General features: G+C 36.8%; 1 protein-coding gene across 3 annotated transcripts in view; it reads right to left on the reverse strand.

The window, feature by feature from the left end:
• CDH13 (cadherin 13) overlaps positions 1-26,147 on the reverse strand; it is a 479,864-nt gene that overhangs the window by 92,449 nt on the left and 361,268 nt on the right. The window lies entirely within an intron of this gene.

The following is a 26,147-nucleotide window of genomic DNA, read 5'->3' on the forward strand; positions in this document are numbered from 1 at the left end:
CCTGCTCTCATGGAGCTCATAGAGAATTTTGACATGGATTTCACTAGAGACAAGACTGGGTACCTAATGAAAATGAATATTTTCCACATTTGTATGGCCGTCTCATATGGAACCATCTGCACAAAAACCATATGTGCTGCATCATCAATGGAGTACACAGATGGGAAAGTGCTGCAGTCACCTTTAAAGCTATATGGTAAGGATCACCAGTGCTTGGGTGGTTTTTCAAAACTTCCTTGAAAAACAAGTCTGGAGCTCAGGAGCAAAGCTACGTAATGGTACCTGAAAGGGTAGCTAGGGCACCACAGCTCAAGTGCTTTTTTAACCTCAGACTAGCTCTATCAGCCATCTGTACATACAAGAACAAAGGCTGCACATCTTTGACATCATTCATCTATGTCCTTCAGCTAACAGTCTTCCAGAGAATTAACATGCAAGGAGAAAACTGGTGTGAAATTCCATATAGCAACACCGTGATCTGTCTGCCACCCATACCCTGCCTTATAAAGCAGAATCAAAGAAGCTGGAGTAGGGCTTATCCCACAGCAGAGAACCTCTCGCTGTTTAAAATTTAGAAAATAGTTAATTTTCATCTCTACAATAGCAAGCTCTAAGCAAAGGTTAGCAACCTCTGGGCCACACAGTCTGCTCCACAGCTAACTGATTGGAAAGTATTCACTAAATGGTGCTTTGTATATTCTCGTGGGTACATCACAACATCTTCCTTGGAGCATGTGTAAAAGGGGGGTCCTAATTGCTTAGTACTTCAATCCTGAAGCATTTATAGGTCAGAACAAAAGCAACCAGGTCAGTTCTTCATCTGATCACCTATTATGAAGCAATATATTTGCATGTGAAATCAATGAGTCAAGCCAGAAGATATGTTTAGTTCAAAGAACATATGGACTACTAGAAAATTGGGTGCCATTGCCACTAAGAGGATCCTAAGAAAAGTATTTCCTTAAGTCTTACAACATTGTTCCATGAAATTCATCTCAGAAGGCAGCAAATTCAGAACAGGATTTTGATTTATATCATAGGAGAAATATACATGAAGAAAAATTACTGACATTTCTCAAACACAAATTCAAGTTATAGAGTGGAACAAGATTTACAGTTTTCATATATTTCTTTTCTAAAATGTTTTCAAAGTATTGAAAACTGCATGGAGCCTCTCTCCCTTCCCCTAACTGTAACTTTTTCATTATTTTCATTATTTTCATTAGCAAGTTGTTATTATTGCATGGAAAACTTGCAAAGCTATTTATTGCTTCATGTTTATAAACCTTTTGCTCAAAAAGAGGCCCATTTTTACTCACAAATTGGCCTTTCTTCCTTTGAAAACTGTCCCATTTTCTGTTGAAAGCAAGCCCATTTATGCTAGAAATTGTGTCTACTGCAGCAGAAATTTCTGTGACAGGAGTCCAATGTTTAAGCTTGCAATGGAATGTGAAAAACATCGAATTTTGAGTAGTATTTCATATCATTATGAATACTTCACACTTTCCTGCTATGCAGCACTTTCTACATCTAGTTCTGTCACCAAATATTTGCTTTGTTATAGAAAGCAACTCTTAACACGTCCAAACCCATGAGCAGAGGTTTGTTCCCATCAGATGTTCTCTTTAGACTTGGGGATGCACATAAAGGCCTTTTCAACATTTCTCATGCTTCTAGCCCAGTTAATTCAGTTCAGTCACTAGCAGCAATTACTTGGATTGTGTGATTTATCACAATACTGGTAAATCCTGGGACATGGGATTGGGGATCTGTGTTCCTCAGCAGGTGATGCTATAGAGGCCCCGGCGTGTGGGGCCCACCGGGGCCAAGCAGCAGCAGGAGCCTGGCAGCTCCTGGTCACTTCCCTCTCCCTGTGCCTGCTCCTGCCTCCTGAGAAATGAGTGCCTGTGGAGGAGGGGTGTGGAGGAGAAAAGCAGCCCTCCTTCACCTCCACCACCAGCCTTTCCTCCCTCCCTCCATCTCCACTACACTGTGTGGTCCAGGGAGAAATATAGCACACCACTAACAGGGGAGGATTTGGGGACCCACAGTTGCACAGACTGCTGCTGCACCCTGACATTGCCTGTCACTAAACCCAGGCCTCCCATTTTCTCCAAGCAGTGACCTAGCCTCTAGAACACACTCCCGCAAAAACAATCCAATTATGCTATTTGGATAATGAGACATTAGCAACATAAATATGCATCAACTTTCAAGAAAGTGGATCTACAGCTAAAAAGGAAAATAGATTATATTGAATAAACAAACATTAAGTTGCTTTTTGTGTGGCTTAGTATTTATCAGTTGTGACTGTGTGGAGGGTAACACTGTTGAGAGAGTTTGTATAATTACAGCAGGAGATCCATTCCTTTCCCCATAAATTTTCACTGCAGTCATTTAGCCACGGCAGGGGTGACGCTGGCAAATTCTTTGGATTGCCAAGGAGGTGAGCTGTGTCTTGAGTGCTTTTCTTTGGAGGTCCACCCACTGCCATTCTCACCAGTGCTAACACTGGTATCAGATTGCACTCCCCTGCCGTCTTGACATAGCTGGATCAGCACCGGTGAGCATCAAGATGCCAGAAAGGCACTTTTTTAGATTTTCAGATTCCTGACAAAGCCAGCAGGATCTGATCACAACAGAGAAAAATAAACAGTTCAGTGCAGATACATGCAATTAGAATAAACCAGATGATAAATGGTAGGTAGTAGAGAATGGAACCAGATAATTATGATTTTCTGCCAAGGTTTAAGCTTTTAATATTTCCTACAGATACAAGAAAAAAAAACTATGTGACTTAAGAGATGCAAGCCATAGGTAGTGCTTCACACCACCGGCAGTAACAGTCCAAATCTTGATACGCGTTATTAAGATCGGAAAAAAGCAGCGCCGAGGTGAGGAACAGAAATCGTATTGTGGCATCATTCTTTAATAAAGAAACATATCCAAGCAGTGAATAATTTGTTGTTCACCTAAACTTGATGGCCATGGTAACTACATTTATGTGTGAGAGGAGGAAGAGCAAATGTAGTTTGCTATTCTACACCATCAAAAAAAGTACACCAAATTTTTCAAATCTCCTGAAGCTCCTAAACCAAGCAGAAGTGTTTGTCAATGAATGAATGCATTTGTAGCTTTGCACCATTTCACTGGGGTTATGGACTCAGCATTTTGAAAATCAAGACCTTTATTTATGTGCCTAACATATAATGAAATGCTTAACTTCTGAAGTTCAAACATTTTGGTCAAATGTTTTATTTGAAAATGAAGAAAAGCGGAGTAAGAAATGCAGATTCACAAGAAACTGTCCCAGAAACTGTCTCTCCAGCATTTCCTCCTGGCTGGAGACCTTCATAAGAGACCTACAGATTGCACGTACAGAAAAAAGAAGACAGCTCTCAACAGTGTCACAATATCACAGACTTCATTTGGCACTACAACACATCACCTAAAAAAATGAGGGGAGAATAGGAATTCCCAAATTCACATGAAATAGTTGCTAAGATCAAAACAAACACTGTTTGGAAAACAAACTTTGTACAGAATATTCAAAACACCTGTAGGGGTTTTAAGTGTATTTACAAGCTATCTTAATGCCTACTGCCAATAGAGTTTTGTACTATTTTGTGGATATTAGTATTTTCTATAGCAGTGCAACAAGGCCTCAATGCCTCTGTTTATAATTCTGTTTATAAACTATGTATTCATGCATATTAATATATCAGCAGTATGCTACCATATCGTAGTTGTTACTAATGCCTTTATAATATAATGTTAACCAGAAAGAAAAATTCTTTGAATTTAAATAATTTCAGTTAATGCTAAATAAATGCTTGTGTTCACTTAAGATGATAATTGCATGTAGTATGCACTGAATACATCCTATTAAGACATAATCAATCTTCTTGTTGAGTAACAATATCAACATTCAATCTAACACTGAGTATGCTGTCAGGATTTTGACAAATGTAGAATAAAAAAATGAAGTAATGTGACTATTAACAGCTCTAACAGACATAACGCTTTTATAATCATAATATCAGCATTTATTTTAAATGCCAATTGCTGCTGTGTAAAAAGGGCACTGTAGACAGACTTTGCATTCAGAGCATGAATTACAGTTAGATGAATATAAAAACGAAAACAAATTTGTAATGTTAATTCTCTTTAGCTCACCAATTTACAATTTTTTTATATAATAAAGGAAGGTCTACAGTTTAATCACTGTAATAAGGTACTTCTGTTATGAAGAAAATCAATATCTGTTTACTACCCACGGGAGAGATATAGTTCATACGCATATCTGGGAGCAAAAAGATGACTAAATTTTCTCTTTCAGCAATTGTTGTTAAAAAATAAAATAAATTGCTCCAAAATACTTAATACAGATACCTTCCTGTATCTAAGGCCAGAGATATTTGTCTCCCATCAGGAGGAAACCTGTAACTATTTAATATAAAGGACATAGTGTATAAGAACTTCAATTCTTTACAATGCTGACCTAACTACAGGCCTAATATATATGGGTATGTTTGTTATATTTAGTGTAGAAATACAGGAACTACATGTGTATGTTTCCAATATTTCCTGTATAGTTATCAATTTTGACCCAAATCATATGCAAATTGTATATGCAAATTAAGCTTTAGAGTTGCCACTGAATTTGCATCATTTTGGAGAAGGCAGCCAACTGTGATGGGGTGACAGGCTTTCTTTTGAGAAATATTAGAGGCCTGCAGAGAAAAACTATTTGTTTACTGCTCATTCACTGTAGGAAACACGTATCCATCCTGGCTCTTGGAGACAAACACCACAGTATTTACGCAGATACCAACTCCACTTCAGGAATCATCCTTACATTGAGAATGTTACTGATCAGGAATCTCTCTAATTTCTAGGACAAAAATGATTGAAGCTCCATTTACTCTCAGATTTCCATTTGAATTACTGCTGTCAGTTAGGCTATGCCTGAAAATATACCCTGGGAAGAGAGCAAGTATTCAGTATTCTGAACAAAATCCTAAATTGCTGTAAAAGGTATTAACACCACTGAAATCAGTACCTATACATTGACTTTTACCATATTTTCCTAAGTATAATCTGTCTGGAACAGGCTGTCATGTTGAACTGCAGCAATCACTCACTACATGCCCATGGCTAGTGAAAAAAAACATTTTCCATGTCCACAGCACTAGAAGTATAAAGTACTATAGCAAATCTGAATAGCATTACAGAGTAAGAATAACAGTGTCCCAAGGAAGCTATTCTCAAATGTCACTAAATATATACTTTATTATTATTTTATTTTAAACACAAGCTGTTTCAGCTTTCCTTCTGGACTACTGCACATATATTTTTTTCCCCCAGGAAAAAAAAAAAAAAAAAAGAAAATATTTTCCTCACAATTAAACTGTGCTGCTGAAAGCTTTCGTTCCATTGTGAAAGCATCAATTATTATACAACTTCTCTTGCTGATTTTAGACCCTTTAATCAACGTATTATTATATACTTGGAGGTATTGGGAATACAACTACCACACTCATCTCACCTAAGCCTTCTGTCAACAGCCAGTAATAGCAGTAACAAGTGCCCCTCCCCAATACTAGGTCTGAATTAAAAAGTAGCAAACTACATTACAGTCCTTTTTTCTAACTATACGACCTGAAAAATGCAAGCATTCCTTTTGCATTTACATGTCATTAACACTATTTACATGTTATTAACACTGTCCTTATTTCTTTGCTCTTCCAAAGATTGTCGTGAGTTTAAAGAACATGTATAATTGTGCTTGCTAAATCCAAGTTTCTCCAGGCTCTGTGTTAACATGGCAGCCCAGCTCACTGCCTAAAGGCTCAATGGAGTTTGGGTACCTTCCCCAGAACCACAGGCATAGCTTTTAGGAGATGGAGGATGTAATTTGGATATTATAATAAGAGAGTAATTCACATACAGAATTTGAGCAGGAAGCCTGTCCTTGTTGGAGCAGCCTTTCAGTTATCCATAACGTTCTGTGGTGCTGACTTTTCACAAAGTGACGTGCTGCCCCAATGCTCTTTCCCATTTGCTGCATACCCAAAGGCCGGCATTCCCCTAAGGGGACAACTGAGTGACATTCACAGTGCTCGTACCCAAAAGAACCCCTCACCCTTCCTGCACACCAAGTGCCAAGTGTTCTGCTACCCTTTAATGTAGTATCAAACCTGTACTGAAACCATGGTATATCTATTCTCACTGACTGTACACCTACCAGTCCTTACACTCTCAATGCTGGATAGAAAACATTGTACACTTTCACATTAATTAATTAAGAAACTATTGATGAAGCAGGTGGCAAACAGTTTCTCTGATGTTTAATGCTTTACAAGCCTTAGTGTCTTCATTATTCAACACTGTAATATTGCTAATATTCCAAAATTTCCAAGGATTTTTTAATGAAAAAGCAGAACGTATGATCAGAAAAGTTAAGTCTGACTGACAGATGTAGGAGCCACCATTTATTGTAGTCCTTATTAATACACTTTTAAGGTAATATTGAAACTACTATAACTTCTGCCAACTTAATTATTTTTTCCAGAGTGCATCAAAACTGCTTTCTCAGAATGAAGTGTCTGCATCAGCGCACCCCACCAGGAGGAGGAGGGTAGGAAAGATCCTGTTCTCCTGTATGAACAAGGACTTCAACCTGCCTGTCCCACCTGCTTCAGAAAGAACCAAGCCTCAAGCTAGCTATCAGCAGCACTCAAAATAAGAATTCCATTCTGGATTACAGATATTTCTCTCAACAAAATTGTTTTTGTTTGTTTTCCCCAAATAGGCATGTTTCTGTAACACATTCATTTTGACAAATCAATACATTCCCTAAAAAATTGTTCTCCTGTAACACCCAATCAGCTCTATTTGTAGTGTTATATATTTCATTTTAACAGTCACAATTTATGATTCAAATAATCTGCAGACCAAAATATATTTGCTAAAAAAAAAGTTCAAATAATTTTTATCCATTAAAATATTAGAGTCATACAATCTGTTTGCAGACAATTTGCAAAGAGAAAGAAGGGCAAAGTTGTTCTAATAAATTGTAGTTGCATATTATTTAATCACTCTTAGTGCCTGCCATACGTAAAAATAAGCATAAAAGGAGAGGCAGATTTCCCCAACACCGTAACCTATCATGGTTATCAGTAGAGACAGCTTTTCAAATACCTCTGTATTAAAATACCTCTGCCAAGAGTATTCTGTAAGCATGTGAAGAGTGCTAAGGTCACGTAATAAAGGTCAATACACAGAGATGAGTTAAGGCTGTCTGCTGTAACTTTAAGAGGAAAAAATCAGGAGCAAATCCCAAAGTATCGAGCCCAAGAAGACCCTCAGCCCAGCATAAATCATCACATCTGCACTGTCTTTAAATAGGCCACCCAAGATTATTTCCACATTTTTATTAAGCTGTAACTGTTTATGAATAACTGCACATGTATGCTTTCATACCACAACATAAGATTCCGTGTTACTTGTAAAACTGTTGGGTTACTACAGAGTTGCATTCAAAACAACACAGAACTAAGTGCATGAGGGTGCCTTCCAAATCATTATGGCATCAAGAGCATGAGAGCACATACACACAAAATATACGCTTTAAAAAAAGAGCCCCTAGATTCCTCAAACTGTGATACTGAAGGAAATATTTCCTTCCTTTTTGCAGGTATAATCACATTAGAATTTGGGAAATCTTCATCAGTAACAGCAACAGGGTGTCTGTGCCTGTGCTTGTGGAACACAGGGCTGAGGACTAATGAGAAGTTCTAAGCATTTAACCCATGGTGAGGAAATCAATTCATGGTATAAATATTTCATACAACAGCAATAACATGCAGCTGGTCAGCACTCCCCTCTGTTTACAGGAAACAAATTGCTTTCCTAAATTGTGTGGACAGCAGCCAACATCAGTTATCAGTGATCTTGTTGGTAAACATACATTGTACCTGCAGCCCTGAAACACAGGAATCCTTCACTGAACAAAGAAACAAAAGGACCTGTGAAGTATGCTTATCAGTGCGTGAACCAGTTCCTCCTTGAAACTGAATCCAGTTGAAGAATCCCGGCCTTAGGAGAGGAGGAGGATACTCAAGAGTTCCAGAAAGTAAATACTGCTTTTCACAAGTGTGTCAAGGAAAAAAAAAAAAAAAAAAAAAAAAAAAAGCAGGAGGTTTTTTTCAGTCTGACCTTTATATACCTAAAGTGTCAATAAGAGAGCCTGAACAAGACAAAGGTAAAATCTGAAGCTGCGTTCAGCCTAAACACTGTCCCAGCACATTTCTTTCCTCACATAATCATCTCTGAACCAAGCAACACACCAGTAATGAAGCTGAAATCCTGGACAGTAGGTGCCTTTGTACTCCCAAGATGCTCTTACTGGCACACATTTCTGCAGGAACACACTGCAGGAAACTAAGTGAAACATAATGCTGATTATTTTATGATCCATCACCATTAAATAGTCTATCATCTTGTTAAAGATGAATTTAGATTAACAAAGTTTATACCACCGAGATCTGCCTGGATGCCAATGCAATACTTGTGCTAATCTGGTTTGTCATTCTGAGACATCGCAGATCCATACAATGCCTTTCTTCACCTTTTCATCAAACATCACATCCTATATGGATATGCTGGCAAGTCAAGTCCATTTAAAAGCATCCAGCTGAATAGCAATCCTAGAGAAAGCTGCTCAACCACATGCCATGCAGGGTTTGTGTACACTGTTGTGTCTGCACTGATTAGCAAATACCTTTTGGAGTGGATTTTCCCATTGTTCATGCTTACTACATTTCAGTTTGCATCATGGAGAGGTCTTGGAGTGTGGCAGCTAGATTGCTTTCAGCTGAAATCCAACTGGAAAATGTGCCCCAGGAGCCATCTAACACACTCCCAGCCACCAGTGTGATTCAGTCTAGGGGACAAGAATAGAGCTGTCTCAAGTTAAAAACTGCAGAACACAGCATGGATGTCAGGTCCTCAGCTTCAACTGTTTTGCTCTATGGATCTGCTTCTTCTGGTCTGTTCTATCTGCTTATGCAGAAAAATAGCATTCCAGTCCACAACAGACAAGACTGCTAGCCTTTAAGTAAGGAGCCAGTGCCAGAAAGGTCATACTCCAGAGATCAGGTGAGCAGACAACAGCAGGGGCAAAAACCGACAGATCCCACAAAGTTCCAAGCACAGTCAAGAGATTACGGTGGTATGGATCATCTCATAAAGCATCTGGTGGTACTTGCTACAAAGGCTTTTCAAGCAGATGCTTCATCCTTACCCCCAAACAGCATGTCTAGATCTACAAAAGCTTAACATTTTTCCTATACCCAGCTTATACTGAAGTACGAGAACGTGTTAAGGTCTGTGACTGACCACTGGGAAACAGGTTTCTTGAGGATCTTTACACAGCAGCTGAACGTGGAAGTTTTCCTTCAGTTTCAATTTATAATCACCTAAACCAATATTCTCCACCTTGGTAACAAAAGATAATAAGTTTTATGCAACCTCCCTAATGCTAAGTCTTTACGTAATTCGTTATCAAATGAATCAAAATGAAGCTTACTGGGTTAATGTCAGAAATCACATTCTTACAAATTAGGTGCACTTAGGCTGTATTTCCCTCCATAAACATTCCAATTCCCACAACAGAAAGCAATGTTATAAAGGTCAGGATGGAAATTGTGTTTCTGCTGTGTAATCTGCTTTGCAAATTTGTACCGGTGGTCAAAATGCCCAGAAAACTCAATTACAGACTTGCTATGACAACCGTACATCAGCAGGCCTAGATGGACAGAGGTTATTTCTAAAATTATTACCCTAATGCAAAAAGCATATTCTATAATTCCAGTTGTACAACCTTTGCCTGATGTTTATATTGTTAAATATTAACAGAAGCACTGTCTATTATTTCAGGCATATTGTTAGGGACATAATATTCTAGTTAAATAGATGCATTCTAAGTTGGAGTTAGAGGGTAAAAAACCCTCCACGTCTGTTTGAGACATTTAAACACGGTATTCTAATCAAAATAGTCATCAAATGTTAGTTTTAATCACTATTATCATTTTCCCTTTAACTTTAATTTTTTATGCAAATCTTATTTTACTTTAGTGTTCTATTGCCAGTAATAATTCCAGGTAGCTTTTGAAATAAAGGACCCTGCTGAGAGTGTAATGAATCAGTAAATGATACCAGTTTTGCCCATGGACAAAAACAATTCTAGTGGCTGCATTTACACTCTCATTGGGTTATAGCTGCAGAATATAAATTGATCTAATTCTAAATCATCCAAGGGAAAATGATGTAAAATGGATTTCAATTACACTATTGCTGTTTTACAAAATGGCTTATCACACTATGGGGTGGAAAAGCAACCCCTCCATAGGATTTACTTTCTGATGAAAGGCGTAAAAAAAGAATTTTCCATTTAAAATTTCTCCAGTTTCATTTTTTTCTTACTTAATCCTAAGTATCTTTTTATCAGCTTTCTTTCTTGATAAAAATAATTACATGCCTTATTTGGAATTCCTACACTTTCTGCGTTGGTTAGTAAGTTTTATTTTTGTAAACCTTTCATAATCCTACTTATATCTTCTCAGAGCATCCACAAATAAAAAAAAATCTTAGCCAAGCTCCCCTCCCCCTCCAAGTCAGACTGTTTTCTTGCAGCCAAACCAAGATGGTTATTCTCCCTCTCAGACTAAATGTCTGATACTCTTTCAGTGCGTTGTGCAGATTTTCCACTATAGCACAGCTGCTATTGATAAATAATATTAACTGCTAAAGTTTGCTTGTCTTACAATTTCGTGTCTGTGCACCAGAACTATACACAGCTTCTTTCTGTAAATCAATCATCAAGAGCTTTACACATTCACTGTAAAAGAAATAAGAGATTTCTAATTCATTTATTTTATTAGCATACCAAGATAAAATCTACTTATAGTATGAATTGAATGTAGTGACCCAGGGGAAAATCAAAAGAAAATAAACAAAAAAGTAAGTGTGGGAAGATCATGCATGTAGAAGAATTTTCATTTCAAGGATTTTTCAAGACTGAATAAATGCATAGCTCTGATTTTAAATAATAATAATAAAAAAAAAAAACTCACAAAAAGGCATATTAATCAGAATCCTGGCACATACCTGACATAAAATACGGGACACAGTGCTCCAATAATAAGAAATATTATAGGGATATAAACTTGCCTTCTCATTTGTACAGTCAAGCAGTTGCATGTTCTTTTAAATGTTTAGCAGTGTAATTTTCTGGCACAAAACCTGGCTGAAGACTTTATTTCACAGAAATAAATTTTGCTTTATAGGAAGTACATTATATTTTTATTTGCTGTAATGCCATGGCACTCATTAAAATTTTTGTCTGAATTAATTGTTCTCAAAAAGTAAGTATTTGGCTAATTTTGTCTGCTTCCCCCTGATCTCCCAGTCACCACAAAACACTGATGGAATGTTCCTGAGGATCTGCCATCCTGGCCTTCCCATTCAAGGAAATATTCTGCCAGAAGGTCTAAGCTGTGGCAGACCAGGGGCACTTGTGATCATCCTCTCCAGCAAAATCAGTGGGAAAGTTCCCTTCAGCTTTCAGCAGGTCTCAGTGACACGTTCCCATGGGAAGCAGAGTGCACAACTATCTCCTCAGGGAGAAACACTCAGTGATCCAATTTCATTTTAATCATTTGATCATTTAAATCAGGATATTGCACTGGCAAAGGTCCAAAGAAATCTTATGCTGCTTTAATAATGAGACATTCGATTAAAATTTTTAATATTGCCTTTTTGTAACCAGTTTAGATCATATGTAATTTAGCAAAATCTACAGATTTGGTATAAATAAGGTTAAAATGAACTAAGACTGCAAAGCATATTATACACTAAATATTGTACCAAAATATCCTTCATTCATGCTACTCAATGCCAGAAATTACCAGGAGGCCTGGTTTTATATGCAACTTTCCTTCATGAGGAGTCACACTAAACACACTAAAGAAAGAGGAAAGAAAAAAAAAGTTATTTGAATAATTAAGAAAGAAATATAGATAAGTGTTAAAGACTAAGTGAACTCTGCTGCTTTGTATTAAGCTAGAACAAACTTCATTTAAGTGAATGAGTTGTACTTGCATGGAGAGACAGAGGGCAGGTGAGTATATGAAGTAGGATATAAGTGGATGTGGGACTAAGGAGAGGTCAAGGAACTACTTGTGAAGAGTTTTGCAAACTTGAAGTGCCATTTCCAGACAGTTCTTGTAGACTAAAAACAACAAAATCAGCAAAGAAGATAATGGGATCGGAGGCACTGCTAGCAGGAAAATAAAGAGGAGGAAGGAATACTTGTCTCCCTTAAGGAACTGGGAGGAGACATCTGTACCATTATTATAGGAGTATTTCAAGGCTAGAAATTGCTAAGTAGTAGCTGTATCTGTGGATCTAAGAAGCACTACCATGCTTATATTAGCCATGGGAAGCACAGGGAGTTTTCAAAATAACAGCCCTGTCCTGCTCCCCTTGTTTCTTGCTATGAAGGGGAAGGATTAGTAGCCTGCTACTCATCCAGCAGCATATTGTGCTCCATGTGTCTATGGCAGGCTCTTAACCTGTTCATTTTGGTTGTCTCAGCTCTGCCAAATCCCCATCCATCTGTTCAGGAGAGGTACATGTGCAGTGCCTGCTTACTGCCTGTGCCTGGAGGCCTGATCCAACTAGTGTGGATGTCTGAAGGGATCCATACATCCTTGTATTCCCCAGCATGGTATTTTAATGTAATTCATATGTCAGAAAACAAATACAGAGCTATAGTACAGATAAATTCAGGCTATACTCCAAATGTTTTGATAAACAAGTTTGCCCACAAGCAAAGGAAGAGCTTTTAATAGCGTGAAACAAACTGGATTGCACTGCAACCAACATCCTTTCAGTGCAGTGCATCCTAGACACATGTAGACAAATATAATTTTGTATGACTGTTTGGCACATCATCAAGATTTATGATAACACCAAATAAATGACTGAGGCACCTTTTCAGCTCTCTACAGATCAGCATTTTCTGTGTCTTGAATGAATACCAGAGAAATGTGTGAATCCCACAGTTCATATTTAAGGATGTCCTTCAACAGCTTTTAGAACCAATGGTACATTTGATAAGCTCAGTCAGATCAAGATCTAATTCCTGACATTTCTGCATGTCAGAGACTACAAGAATTAGTCAATCTGGAATGTCCTGCAACCTTTACTGAATCTAAGAATCTTCTACATAATTAATTTATATGCATAAATCTCCTACTGAAGCCAACAAAAGAGTCAGAGTTGCGGGATCAGGTTCATGTGGAACTACTTCAAAACAGTTTTGTGAAAAGAAATTTGAAGTGGGCGTGGCAACTGTAAATCTAATGGGATTTAAATATAATTAATATTGAATACTAAAAATTAGGGTGTATAGTCATAGTGACAATTCAAGCTTAACAAGAGCAAAATGGTAATTAAACTCGTCCAAGCAATATCCCTCTCTTTCTCTCTCCCCCACCTCTCTCAATGGAAGTGTTTCAAACGACGATTTAATACAAATCCACTATTTGAACTAAGATTAACAAATATTAGTCTCATTATAAATTTTAATATTATTTGCATAAACCTTATAGAGAGACGATGAAAAGGAACAGAGAATTTTCAAATTCATAAGAAACAAATGCAAAATAGTAGTATTTAATTTTCTACTGCCTTAAAAGCCTATGTAGGTCATTGAGTTAAACAGATTTCTAAAGGTAAAAAACGCTGAGTTAACGTTACAAAAAGTGGAGCTGATTGGAAGGCAGGCTAGAAGGCATGTAGTGAAATAATTAGCTTAATAAACAGATGAAGACGACACTGAAAATGACTGCCTTTGTCAAATGTTCAGTATCAGAAGCCTAGTAAGATCCTGTTTATTGAAGCAGGAATGCAATTATTAGTGAAAATACAAAACAAACTTTATATGAGTTATGTATTAATTTACTAAAGCAGAACTATTGTACACAGATGAAAGTAAAACAGAAAAAAAAAATCAACATCTATCTTTCTCTCTCAGGGAATTTAAAGGCTGGTGATAGATTATCAAGGCAGAATTCAGCTATCTTCCACTATCCTCCCTCTCCTCCAGCTTTGTCTTCTCTGCATCTACCCCAGTTCTAAAAATATTTCAAAGGCACTGAATGAGAAACTCACACATTCAGCTGTGCTTCCTGTCAGGAGGGATATCACAATGGGAGACAAAATTGAGCAAGGTTCTCTCTCCATGGGAGCAAAACTGCCTGCAGTTCTCCAGGCTTGATGGGGAAATGCTGAATGAAATGCATGATTCTTGGCCAACAGTAATATATGCAACGTGTTAAAAACTGTAAGGTCTGAATGTACCCTGGAGTACAGTGTGTCCCAGGATGGATGTGTTACACTTTCTTGGGACTTAGAAATGCAGATGAGTTCAACTACTGTGATCAAGAAAAACAAAATCCCTAACAATACTCAGGAGAGGAGCACTTTAAAGGAAAACAGTACCGCAACAAAAACAAGGGGAAAAAAAGAGAGGAAAAAAAGAGAGAATTTAAAAGTGCTTTTCTAATGTGAATTACAAAGTGTTTTTTTTTTTTTCTTTCTTTTTTTTTTTAAAGTTACATTGAGTTTCACCAACATTTCTGAGATATGCTCCCATAGAATCTAAGCATTTTAACACAAAGTAGCTGAGATCTTCCATCAGTGTTCAAAATGCCCAGTTGATCACACCTATTAGACACAATACAACTCCTACAAAAGCATTTATATTAAAAGAATGTCAGATCATATCCTTTGTTTGTCTAGAGATGCCCTGTTTGCCATAAGTCAAAGCCTGTAAGAAATACATGCTTATGATAATTCCTATATAGGCAGTTGTATGGGTTCAAGCCAATGAACATAATAGAAACAACAAGCATTGGTTAAGGATCTTCAAATACAACAAGGATTTCATCCTTAGAAGTGTCTTTTTTTTTTTTTTTTTTTTTTAAATATGAGTTCTTTATCTAAGCCTTGCACCAAAGTAAGGATGCAGCTACTAAACAGTGTACTATTTAAACCTGTGTTGGAGCAATACGCTCCTGTTACATCTATTTAGCATGCAGTATAATACTAGATATAATGATACCGAAATGCAACTTTACATGACAATCTTGATGTCCACCAAAAATATCCATTAACTGGATCTAGCAACACACCGCAGACAGGTTAATTGAAACAATGATAAATGATAAGACCGCGGTCAGGCTGAGAATCACTCATGGACTTGGAAGCAGAATGAGACTTCCAGTTCCTAGTCTTTAACTCCAACCACTTCCTCTCTGTTAGTTATAAATGAAAAGATTAAGACTCCCTCCCAATTTCTATAATGACTTGTACAATTTCCTTGCTTCAGATGGCTGATGTGCATATCCCTCATGTTATTCCCTGGCCATACTAATTGACCAGCTCGGCTGCCTAGCTGAAAATCTGCACTCCACAAATACAGCACTACGGTAAAAGAAAACAGCACGTGTCCTAATCTCTACCAGGCAAGGTTTTTGTGATTCAATGTTTTTTTTTGTTGTTGTTGTTTGTTTGTTTTTAATATTATAATCTTTGCTGAGTGTTCCAATTAAAACAAAAGTTTAATTGCTTTAGGAGGCAGCGGGAAGGGAAGGGCTTCAGGTCAGGTCAGTTGCTGACTACTTTTTTCAGAGTGACTCTAATTTGAATATTTGCCTCCAAATTTTAAAGGGAATAGGCTGTAGGGATATTTCCATAGATAGTTTGTTTTATGTATATCCTTGTTTATTAAATTTTCTGAAGAATAGACATTCATATACTCATTTTCCTGAGACTAACTTCAAATCCTCTAAGCTCCTAGGAAGTACTTAGTTTCTACCATTCAATCACTACCTTTTATTTGATGTGACAGGGCTCTGTAATGATCACGTGAAGTCTGATATGTAAGTGTTCAGATGGAAGAACATTTTTTATTTTTTTACCTCATGACCTCATCTCTTTAGCTGGGGAACAACAACTGAGCTTCACTGCTAAAAATAAATAAATAAATAAATAAATAAATAAATAAATAAATAAAATAAGCCACTTGTAAAGTTTGCCCCGAGTTTCTCAGTGGCCAAAAGATATAATTTTTTTTTTTCCTGAAGAAGACATAAAAACATTCTAATATTAAATAGATTGAGGCTGAAAGATTATCAAGCACACTTGAAAAATATTGTGTGTCAACCTTGGAAGTCATAAGGAAGGATCTCTTATTCATGCTACTGTAAGCTCTGCATACCTTCCAATTCTTTATACAGAAAGCTTAATGGCCATGGATTATTTGCCTCATTGGTTATGGTGCTAGGAAATAAAACAATGGGAAATATTCATTACAATACTTTCCTATATTGAACTTCCACTTGGTTGAAGTATTAAAACAAGCTGCAAGGAAAATTAAACCTCAGAAAGAAATGGCAGGTGTATTTATGAATGCAAAGGACAAACTAAAGGCTCTGCTTCTCTTGGTTTGCAGTGGTTATACTGTAAGGGCTCTGTGCTGTAGGCTTACTCTTTTCTCTAACAGCTTTTCATTCATTTCCATTACTAGCTGGCAGCCTAATAACAGAAACTGGGAGCATGTGGGAGGTGAGAACAAAAAGGAAAAGAAAAACATAAAAAAAAAAAAAAGGAAAAAAAAATCATAGGCAGTATTTCAAGAAGAATGATGCTGAGCTGCATACTATATTTTTGATGTGTAATTGGAGAATTACAATATACGTTTAACTACTGTAATTACTGTCTTATGATTAGGTTAACTTCTTCTGTCCATCCATGCAGTAGTTTGTGTTGGCAAATTTGAAGGCATTAATAATTTGAAGCTCAATACACACTGACTAAAGGCTAATCTCAGAAAAAAAATAAAATATCAAGGGAGCAAAAGCTGTGTCTTAGTCCTACTGTGCCAAAAATTTAGCTTTAACATTTGGCAGTTAGCATAGATTGTAAATGACAACATACAGGCAAAAATTAAATGGCAGACCATGATTGGAGACACTTGAAACAATGTCCTTGGTGTATTTCTCCCTATTATATTCCCAGTATCTTCAGAAAGCAGACAGATTAGACCATTTTTGGGTAGGGGTATCACACAGCCTTTTACTTTTCATACAGCCATATATGCCAACTACAGAGACACAATTCCTCTTTCCTTTTGTCTATGTCTGATGGAAATATTACATTTTCCCACTAGTTTATCTGAGTAGCAAATTGTGTGAAGTTCTGTGCTCTTACTGGTACCAATGACAAGCTGTTAAGCAAGGCAGCCACTTCTCTGCCAAATACCTCTGCCCCAGTTATCTGATATCTGTTAGATGTGTCGAAAAGACTTGAGGGAAAAAACATTGGAGAATCCTTTAGGCTTTGCTCACATTTGTGAGTCCAAGCTGAAAACAGTGCAGTGAGTCCCAACACCATTTCACCATCACTTTCTAAATGGCATCATAAGACCAATGTGAGAGGCTTCTATATACATTCCTCCATTCAATACAATCAGATATTTGAAATGGGGTAATTATATTAACTGGTTAGAGCCATCTAACCAGCATTATGGGTTCTGCTTTCTTCAAAACACAGACAAAAGTCAGGACAGTGTTCATTTTGTCTTACGTCCTAAGATCAAGGGGAAGGAAATTTTAAAGGCAAAACTACGATTCTGGAAATCTGTCACCGGCACTGCTGTGTTACCAAAAATACTTCTACCACCAACCTAGGCTTCGAAGGGATGTACACAGTCATTTTTATTCATATCTGCAATTTGTCCAGGCAGACCTTTATCTTGTTCCAATAAAAATCAGTGTAAAGCTGCATCTCATCCACCTATAAAAGGATTACAACCCAGCCATCTCACCAACACAGACTTTATAGCTTCCCATTCAAAATGAAGAAGGTGAAAGAATAAACACCCCTACAAGTCAAAAGGAAGTGTGTTAAAGCCAGTAGTGTTTGAAGCTCTCAAACAGGACAGAAGAGGAATTTCTCAAGAGCAATGCACGTGCCTTTCTCATGGCTTGCAAGACCAATTCAGAATTAATTGTCCATTAGCAGACCTGAAAATTGGGCAGACTTTAATATAGAAGGGAAGAATCAACTACCTATCACTAAGAAATGAAACTAGAGTGAATTCTGGGCAGTAATCAGCCCAGATGCTGGACTGACAATGAGCACAACCACGTCAGAAGTCCATATCTGTAAACAATTTGCTCATTACTGCTTTTCCAATACCCTTTATCTGCAATGACAGAGTATACAATAGGCATTAACTAGCAAGAATTCAGAATCACAGTCTCAGCAGTATGACTTTTCACAGCCTACCGAGAAGCAAGGAAATCACAATGGGTTATACCAGGGGAGGATCTGGCTCTCCTGTCCTCATCTTTCAGGAGCTGCTGTTTTTTCAGTGTGAGTGACCAGCCACGCCAGGACCAACAGATCCAGTGCTCAGACTATACTCTAGCTGCTTATATTCATTTCTAGCCCTGGTGTCAGGGGTATATTTATGACAACCATAGGAAAAAAAAAAAAAAAATCATTAAAAACTAGTCCACTGTGACAGCTAACTTTCCTATCTGTTTGATTACCTCTTTCATTCTTTCCACACTAGTGGAGTTTTTTTTTTTTTTTTTTTTTTCCTCCCACTTGTACTAAGTATATTAGGTAACAAAGCCAAGCCTAAAAACCAAATATAGGAAATGAAGATATGTAATTCATGATAAAAATTTGCAACATATTTTGACAAAAACAATATCAAGGTGTCACCTGAAACCATACACAAATATGAATGTATGGTATTATTTTATTGTGGATAAAGATCATAGATTCATCAATTGGTAATAGTTTACTATGTGGAATCAATAGTCTAAAACTTGCAGAAAGGTCCCTAATTCTTAATTAGTTAAAAATAGGTTTTGAGTGACTTCATAGAAGAACTTTACATTAGATACTGCAGGACAATTATTATTATTATTATTTTTTCTTTTTTTTTTTTTCTTTTTTACATTTTTATGGCTACTGCTTTCTTCTGTCAGTAAGACATGGCTGCAATTGAAAAATACTGCTCTAGGTCAACACTGACCTGAATCCACATCACTCAGTAAAACTGATAAATAAGGCCACTGAAAATATAATACCTTAAACCCTGATTAGTACATTTGATGACTGCCTCATTAATAACACAGCAAAAATACTTCAGGGATTTTATGGTGGTTAGAATTGATGATTACATCCTTTTTTAGATTTAAGGCTGGCAAGAAAGTGCCATCAGAGATCTAGGAAATGTAATACGGACTTAGCCTTGCTTGCTTCTTCCTGAAGATAAGGTTACTTCTTTCCCAGCACTTTTTACATTTCATTTTAAAAATAAATTAATATTTTTAAAGGCCAAGCTTATGGTTTCATTTTTCACTTTGACAGCTCCTGAAATGCAGATAGATTTTCTATCATATAGGATATTTCCCATGGTTTAGTTTAGTATTCTTTTGTTTTAGTGGCAGACAGCAAATCAGTGACTTTTCAAATGACCCTGTAAAAATACAGGATTGGGAAATAAAGTTATCCCAGCTGGACATTTAGTCAGGAACATCATCCTCTAAAGCTAGTTTTTTGCTCGTTTTCTTCCTCTTGGGCAATTCCTTTTAATCTGTTATAGCAAGAGGTTTAACAGCTTAGAATCCTTTTGGAAAATCCTGGTGACATTTTTAACAGTGAAAATAAGAAAATAAGTAGCACTTAAGTTCAAAGACTTCACGTAAGTCCTTTCCCTTACTAATTTCTCCTGTTTGGAAATAAAAATAAAAACAGATTAATATGGCACATCTGTAAATACAGACTCCTGTAGATAAACCTTTCAGATGGATCAAGTTAGGACATGCATGCTTGCATATCACTTCAAATATAACAAGCATCCTAATGTATCAGCCTGGAGAAGTCTGAATATACTGTCTAGATAGTAGCTTTTATATTTTCAAAAGTATATTATTTAATTTGCCACTGAAAAGGATATTATGCTTTCATTTTATGAAAGAGTATGTGGTTTTAAAAGACCTTTTACCTTCCAACTGCCTGGATGACCCTTGCATGCCCATAGGAAGCTTTAGGTATTGCTGAGAGAAACCACAATCCTGTTGAGATATTGAATTTCCACTTGTTTTTCTAGAGCTGTAGGTAAGGATTCTACTTCCCAAAGGATGAAAAGCTTGTCTATATAGTGCATATAAAAGAATAATTAAAGGCAACACAGTCAGGATTGTCCAGCATGTACATTAAAGCATTAGCACAAATATGATAGCTAGGCAGAATGTACACTGTCTTGTTCTAGAAATTTGCTTTAAAGTTTTGTAACTCTGATTTTAAAGTAACTACTAAACTACAGTATGTGGCTTATTAAACCATAATTGAAATTTGTTCTTTTAAAATAATGTTGAAATTATTAATCCATCATAGGTTCGTTTGTTTTATATAAAGCATGTATTATTGCTCTTCTAAAGTATTTTTGTCTAACATTTCTTCAAGAGGAACTGGAAAAGGCCCACGTATGTATCCAACAGTTCTCAGTGTGATTTATTTTTGAGAAACTAACACCATATGGGCTCTAACAGCATACACTATAATGGCATTGGACACCAGCTTATTTGTCTGTGCTGTTTTGTAGACACAGAGGACATGAGGTGAATGTAAAATCTGACTGTAAGGTATCAAAGTGATGGAGCATTAGCCAGTAAAAGAGAAAATTTTTCATCAAACTGATGATTGACTAGATATGTATTTTCCTACAGACATTTTACATCGTATAATGAAACCATAATATGAGCATATATTATTCCTTGTCCTCATTAGAGATTTAAACAAGCTGTAAAAACACAAAGTATAGGCCACAACATGCACAGCAGAGCTCAGTGGGTGATTTATTATCATCTTAAATAGAAGCAGAATTGGACTTGACACTGCAAACTTTGATTCACCTGCATCAAGACAACTGTATGCCACTAATTTTGACATTAAGTAATACTCAGAATATAAATTAGTAGTAGAACATTATTTTCCAACTGTTTCAATTTATTCTATAGCAACAGGCATGTCATGACAAGATAGAAATTAATTAAAAAAAATCCAAAAATACCAGGCCAGCGTCTGATGTATCAATTCTAAAGCCATTCAGTTGTGTTCTGTAGCTGAAAGGCTAGAATTTGATATAGCTAGATTAAACAAAAAAAAAAAACACAAATCAATTGGTATGAGATGCAATACTTAAAAATGTATGTAGCAGCAGGAAAAAAAAAAAATGAAGCACAATTTACACGTTTCCTCAGGTCACAAAGAAAATTTTTGGAGTTGCCATGGAAGATGATTCAAATATCCTGATTTCCAGGACATGACTATAATTACAAATCTGTCCATCTTGGAATACCGTATGATTCCTAACACAAAACAACATTTTATTTAGTAAAAGCATCCAGTCCTTTACGCTGTCCTAAGCAAAGACTAAAATAAGGCATGAATATTGGCAGTCTAGGCTTGTATTTGGGGGAAGGAGGTTAAGGAAGAAAAGAGCTTTTAAAGGAATTGTCATGTATTTACTTTGGTGAATATACAGCTCAGATATTAACTTGAGAGCACAACCAAAGAGAATAATGAAATCTCTCTTTCATCAGAAGGCATCTTTTCAACTGTTGCTGAACGTCATGTGCTTAGAAACATGGAATTACAATACAGGTAGCACAGGTAGGATTCAGCATGGAAGACTGACATTGTGCACAGATGTCAAGGCTGAAAATCTTTTGATACATCTGCAACATTACAGCTTTAATGTAGAAAAGAAAATAAATCAAACAGGATTTCCTCTCTCATGGGATGCTTGTACAGCTAAACCTTAACGTATCTGGGAAGATCTGTCCATTGCCACCAAAGTACAGTAGACACTTTTGGGGATTTCCTTTTTATTCCTCCTTCAGAAACATTTGGGTAATGAGGGGTTATTTGGCTTAGACTAATACTGGTCTTTTTGACAAGTGATCTCACACTTTGGCACTAGCAATAAATGAACAGGCAGTCCTGGATCTGGATACATTAATAGTTTCTGAGACTAGAACTGACTGAAAAGTCTGTCTACCCAGATTTCCATCACAGGTGGAACAGATGATGTTCCTCAGTTCAGGTAAAGCTAGCTGACTGCTTTGGACTGTATTTGGTTTTGAAGATCTTAGACTGACACCATCAGCTACCATTAGGCAATGAGTAACAGTCACTCTGATTTCTTCTTGGGAAGAAAGAAAAAAAAAAAAGATTTGTATAAAAGCCAAGCATTGACAGTTAAAGAGATTCACAAAGTAGATTGAATTGTAACTGAAAATATCAAACTTAAGTCCCTTACCCTTCAAAAATAATATTCCCTTTCATATCTGTGCCTGTGAGTTTCAAAACACTGCCACCTCATTCCATCAATCTTCTTCCTCCATTTTCTTCCCTTCTACCTGAACTCAGTAACATCTGTCACTCTCCTCTGATAACAAATTCTTCTGATTTACTTTCTCTTAATTTATTCACTTTTTTAAAAGGGCACAATAAACAATCATAGCTATCTAAAGACCAAAATGATAATGAAAATTCAGTCACTAGCAAACTGCATTCTATTACTGACCTAATAATGAAAGACTTTAAAATATGATAAACCTTCTGCTAGGACTTAAGATTAAACAGATATAATGCCTGCCTCATTTAGGTCATTTGGTCTATCGTTTATTTTAAATTATGTGAGAAATAAATTAAACATTTCATGGGCTAAGCTGTCAGCAATTCCTCAATGTTAAATGTAACCATGCACTCCTCACTCTGGAAGCACAGGTTGTGAGCCCGCACTCAGGTTATTCCACGTTTACCATTAAATTTACCATTACCATTAAATTTAAGGGGAAGAGGGACAGGTTGGGTTTTAGTAACATTCATATACAGGCAAAATACCTTGGCTAGCAGTACAGTATAGCCAGTGGCTTCTGCAACAGCACTTTATGTATCTTTACAAAATTATGATATTGTCATATAATACCTCAATTATAAACACTTTGCAGAAGAACTGGACATCAAACTAATGCCTAGCTGCATTGGCTATGCATCCTTCAAGGAGGAATCTGACACCAATTATTGATCCTACCCTGAATATTGTTCCTGTCCCTGCTGGCACTGTTGATATTTTTGGAAAGAATTTCTTTTCTGTTCTGCAACCTGCCAATGCGTCTGATTCACCAAAATACCTTGGGATACATCTAACTTGACAACAGAGCCCAGCACAAAGTGATCCCAGAGGGTGTTATTACATGGCAAAGGGCAGCAAGAGATGCTTGACTGGTGTCCTGTAAGGACTAGAGATGTTAATATAGCCCTCCATTGGACCTAATCAGCTCTGTCAGCAGAGCTAATTAGCGGCAGTTCACCAATGTGCTGATGTAGCTACACCATTTCCAGTCCCAGCATTAACTTGCTCATTACTTGCTCAAAGCTGCATGAAGCTTCAGCAGAATCTCCACTACTCCTAAGTTGGCTATTCGAATAGAATATAATTGTCAATCTACAGAAATTCAACTTTTTTCTTTTCTCTCTCTTGCCCTTTAAATATTTTGGCCTACTGAGGCTTTACAGAAGGTGACTCTGAACAAGTTGATTTTAAGTGGACAAAAACGTACTTGAGAAAACTAAAAGCAGCACCACTAGCAGCTTCCCAAAATCCCACATCCAACCACAGGCTAGGAGTTATCTCCTGAGGCTACTGTATAATGCAATCTTAGGCTGTCCTGACTTACTCAACTACCCAGCAGAAGTCAACTAAGTTATGTCTTTAGATCATTTATCCCACACAATTCCAACCCTGCCACTGCTCCTTATGAATCTGTGCCTCCATTAGAACGTGCAGCTTACCATCGCTGGTGTCTTAGTGACTTTCCAAATCAGCTGCAGCTGCACTGGGCTGTATCTACATCAGGAACTATTGGTCACTACCTGATTGCTTTGTGGGTTCAGAATTTCTTGTAGATAATAGTCATCTGCTGCAACATACTTCAAGCAAATAAAAACATGCTTGAAATAAGAAACAGGAAAAAGAGGTTGAAAAATAAGAAATAAGTTGATACTTTTCCACCCTCTTAACAGATACCAGCTTGCCATGGTCAGAACAGCCTCCATTCTCTATTGCTATTCTCACTTTAATGGGGAAAAAAAATGAAATTTCCTTTAACACAAAGTATGAGTGGAAAGACTGGCTGCTCTAAGGAATAGAAGACTAGTGGATGTAAAAGTACATGTATACAAACCATTCTCAGAAATTGCGAGGAACTATAAAACTGCCAGGAAAAGAAGTGTAGTCAAAGCAACCTCGTTCTCCCTCTCTGGTTTATCCTCCTCTTACTTGGAGGATGTAGCTAAGAAAAAAGCTAATCTTTTTTTTTTTTTTTTTTTTTCCCTAAGAGTTGTCTTGTAAGAACAAGACTTAGAACTCAGTTTAAAGAGACATAGGGGCCTCTTAAAAATGAATAGAGAGATTAAGAAAAAAAAAAAAAAAGGACATTACATAGGGTTTTGAGCACTTGTGCAAATATACACAGGAGTTCTCACTATTACCCAAAGCACAAGACAAACACTGAGCAATCTTCCATGCAATTTAGTTGTTATAATTCCATGCTTACAAGCAGCCAATCTGCACATCATTGCTAACATCTCTCTAAAGACACTCTATAAGCTTTCCCTTGGTGCTACAAGATACTGGCTTTGTAACAGAAAATTCTGTAAGACTGGAAGGCAATTACACCAAAATTATTTTAGTGCAACCCAAGACAAATCTGAGGCTTGACATATGGAAGAAGAGTGTATGGGGGAGATCACAGGGGGGACAAATACTTAAAACTAGTGCATTAACTTACTGAACTTTCTATCTCTTGCTCTTATGTCCCTCTCTATTTAAATGATTTTCTATTGAATTGCTCAGCAGTGCCTCCCCATTATGGTCTGAATATGTATAGACACAGCAGGTGGTTTAAAAATAGCTGCAAGTGTCTCTGAAAAAATATGTGGAATGTATTCAGCTTGTTTAGGGAGAATTTTAATGACACCTACAGCAATTTACAGTTGACAAATTTTTATGTTTCTGTGGTGCAGAAATACCCAAAATGAATTATCTTGTTTATCACTGGGAAAAGGACAGTAATGAAACATGCTAATTTAGAAGGCAAAATTAAATTCCAGTCAAGGCAGTATTCAAACAGGTGCCTTCCCAATTACATTTGTTACACCTTGGAATAACAGTCTCCAATATTAAAGGCAGAAAGGTAACAGAGGTTAGGCCAAACAGACTTAAATATGCTCTGCACAAGACCACTGCTGCGAAAGCCTGGGTGTGTGCTTTAGACTGCCTGTATTACATCTCAGTAGGCTTTTGCCCATTACATGGCAAAAGGAATTTTCTCCATGGGATACCAAGGAATAGCTGTGTCACCAAATAAAAAGGCACACGTTCACAAAACCAGATCCTCAGCTTAAACTGCTGGATTCCTAAAAATGTGTATTGGAATAATAAATGTCCTCTTCCTATAACATATTTGATAGCATACTCCCTGTCATCCCCACCCTCTCCCCCCCCCCCCAAAAAAAATAGGAAAAAAAAACCACAATCACCACACAACACACACACACAAAAACAAACAAACAAACAAAAAAAAAACAGCCAATCAACCAAAAAAACCCTTCTCTAAAATTTCATTTATTCAAAAGAAATACAGTAGTACCAATTCTAGCTTGGAATATTTCTTTATGCCCTTATGATGATACCACTTGCAAACAGTAAACTATAAATACTATTTCACTTCTAAGTGCTTTAATTAGGACCTCACGGGTTTAATTCCAAGGAATTGTGGTATTAAACCATTTTAGGAGAAGGTGATGTCTCACTCTGTTGAGACATTTATTGCTTTGGATCTGCAGTCCCTCCTGTGGCCACCAATCATCATTTCTAATTATCACTTCAAATCATACAAAGTATATCCCCTGCTATGCACAGA

Source organism: Anas acuta, chromosome 10 (genome assembly GCF_963932015.1).
Source record: "Anas acuta chromosome 10, bAnaAcu1.1, whole genome shotgun sequence".
Lineage (NCBI taxonomy): Eukaryota > Metazoa > Chordata > Aves > Anseriformes > Anatidae > Anas > Anas acuta.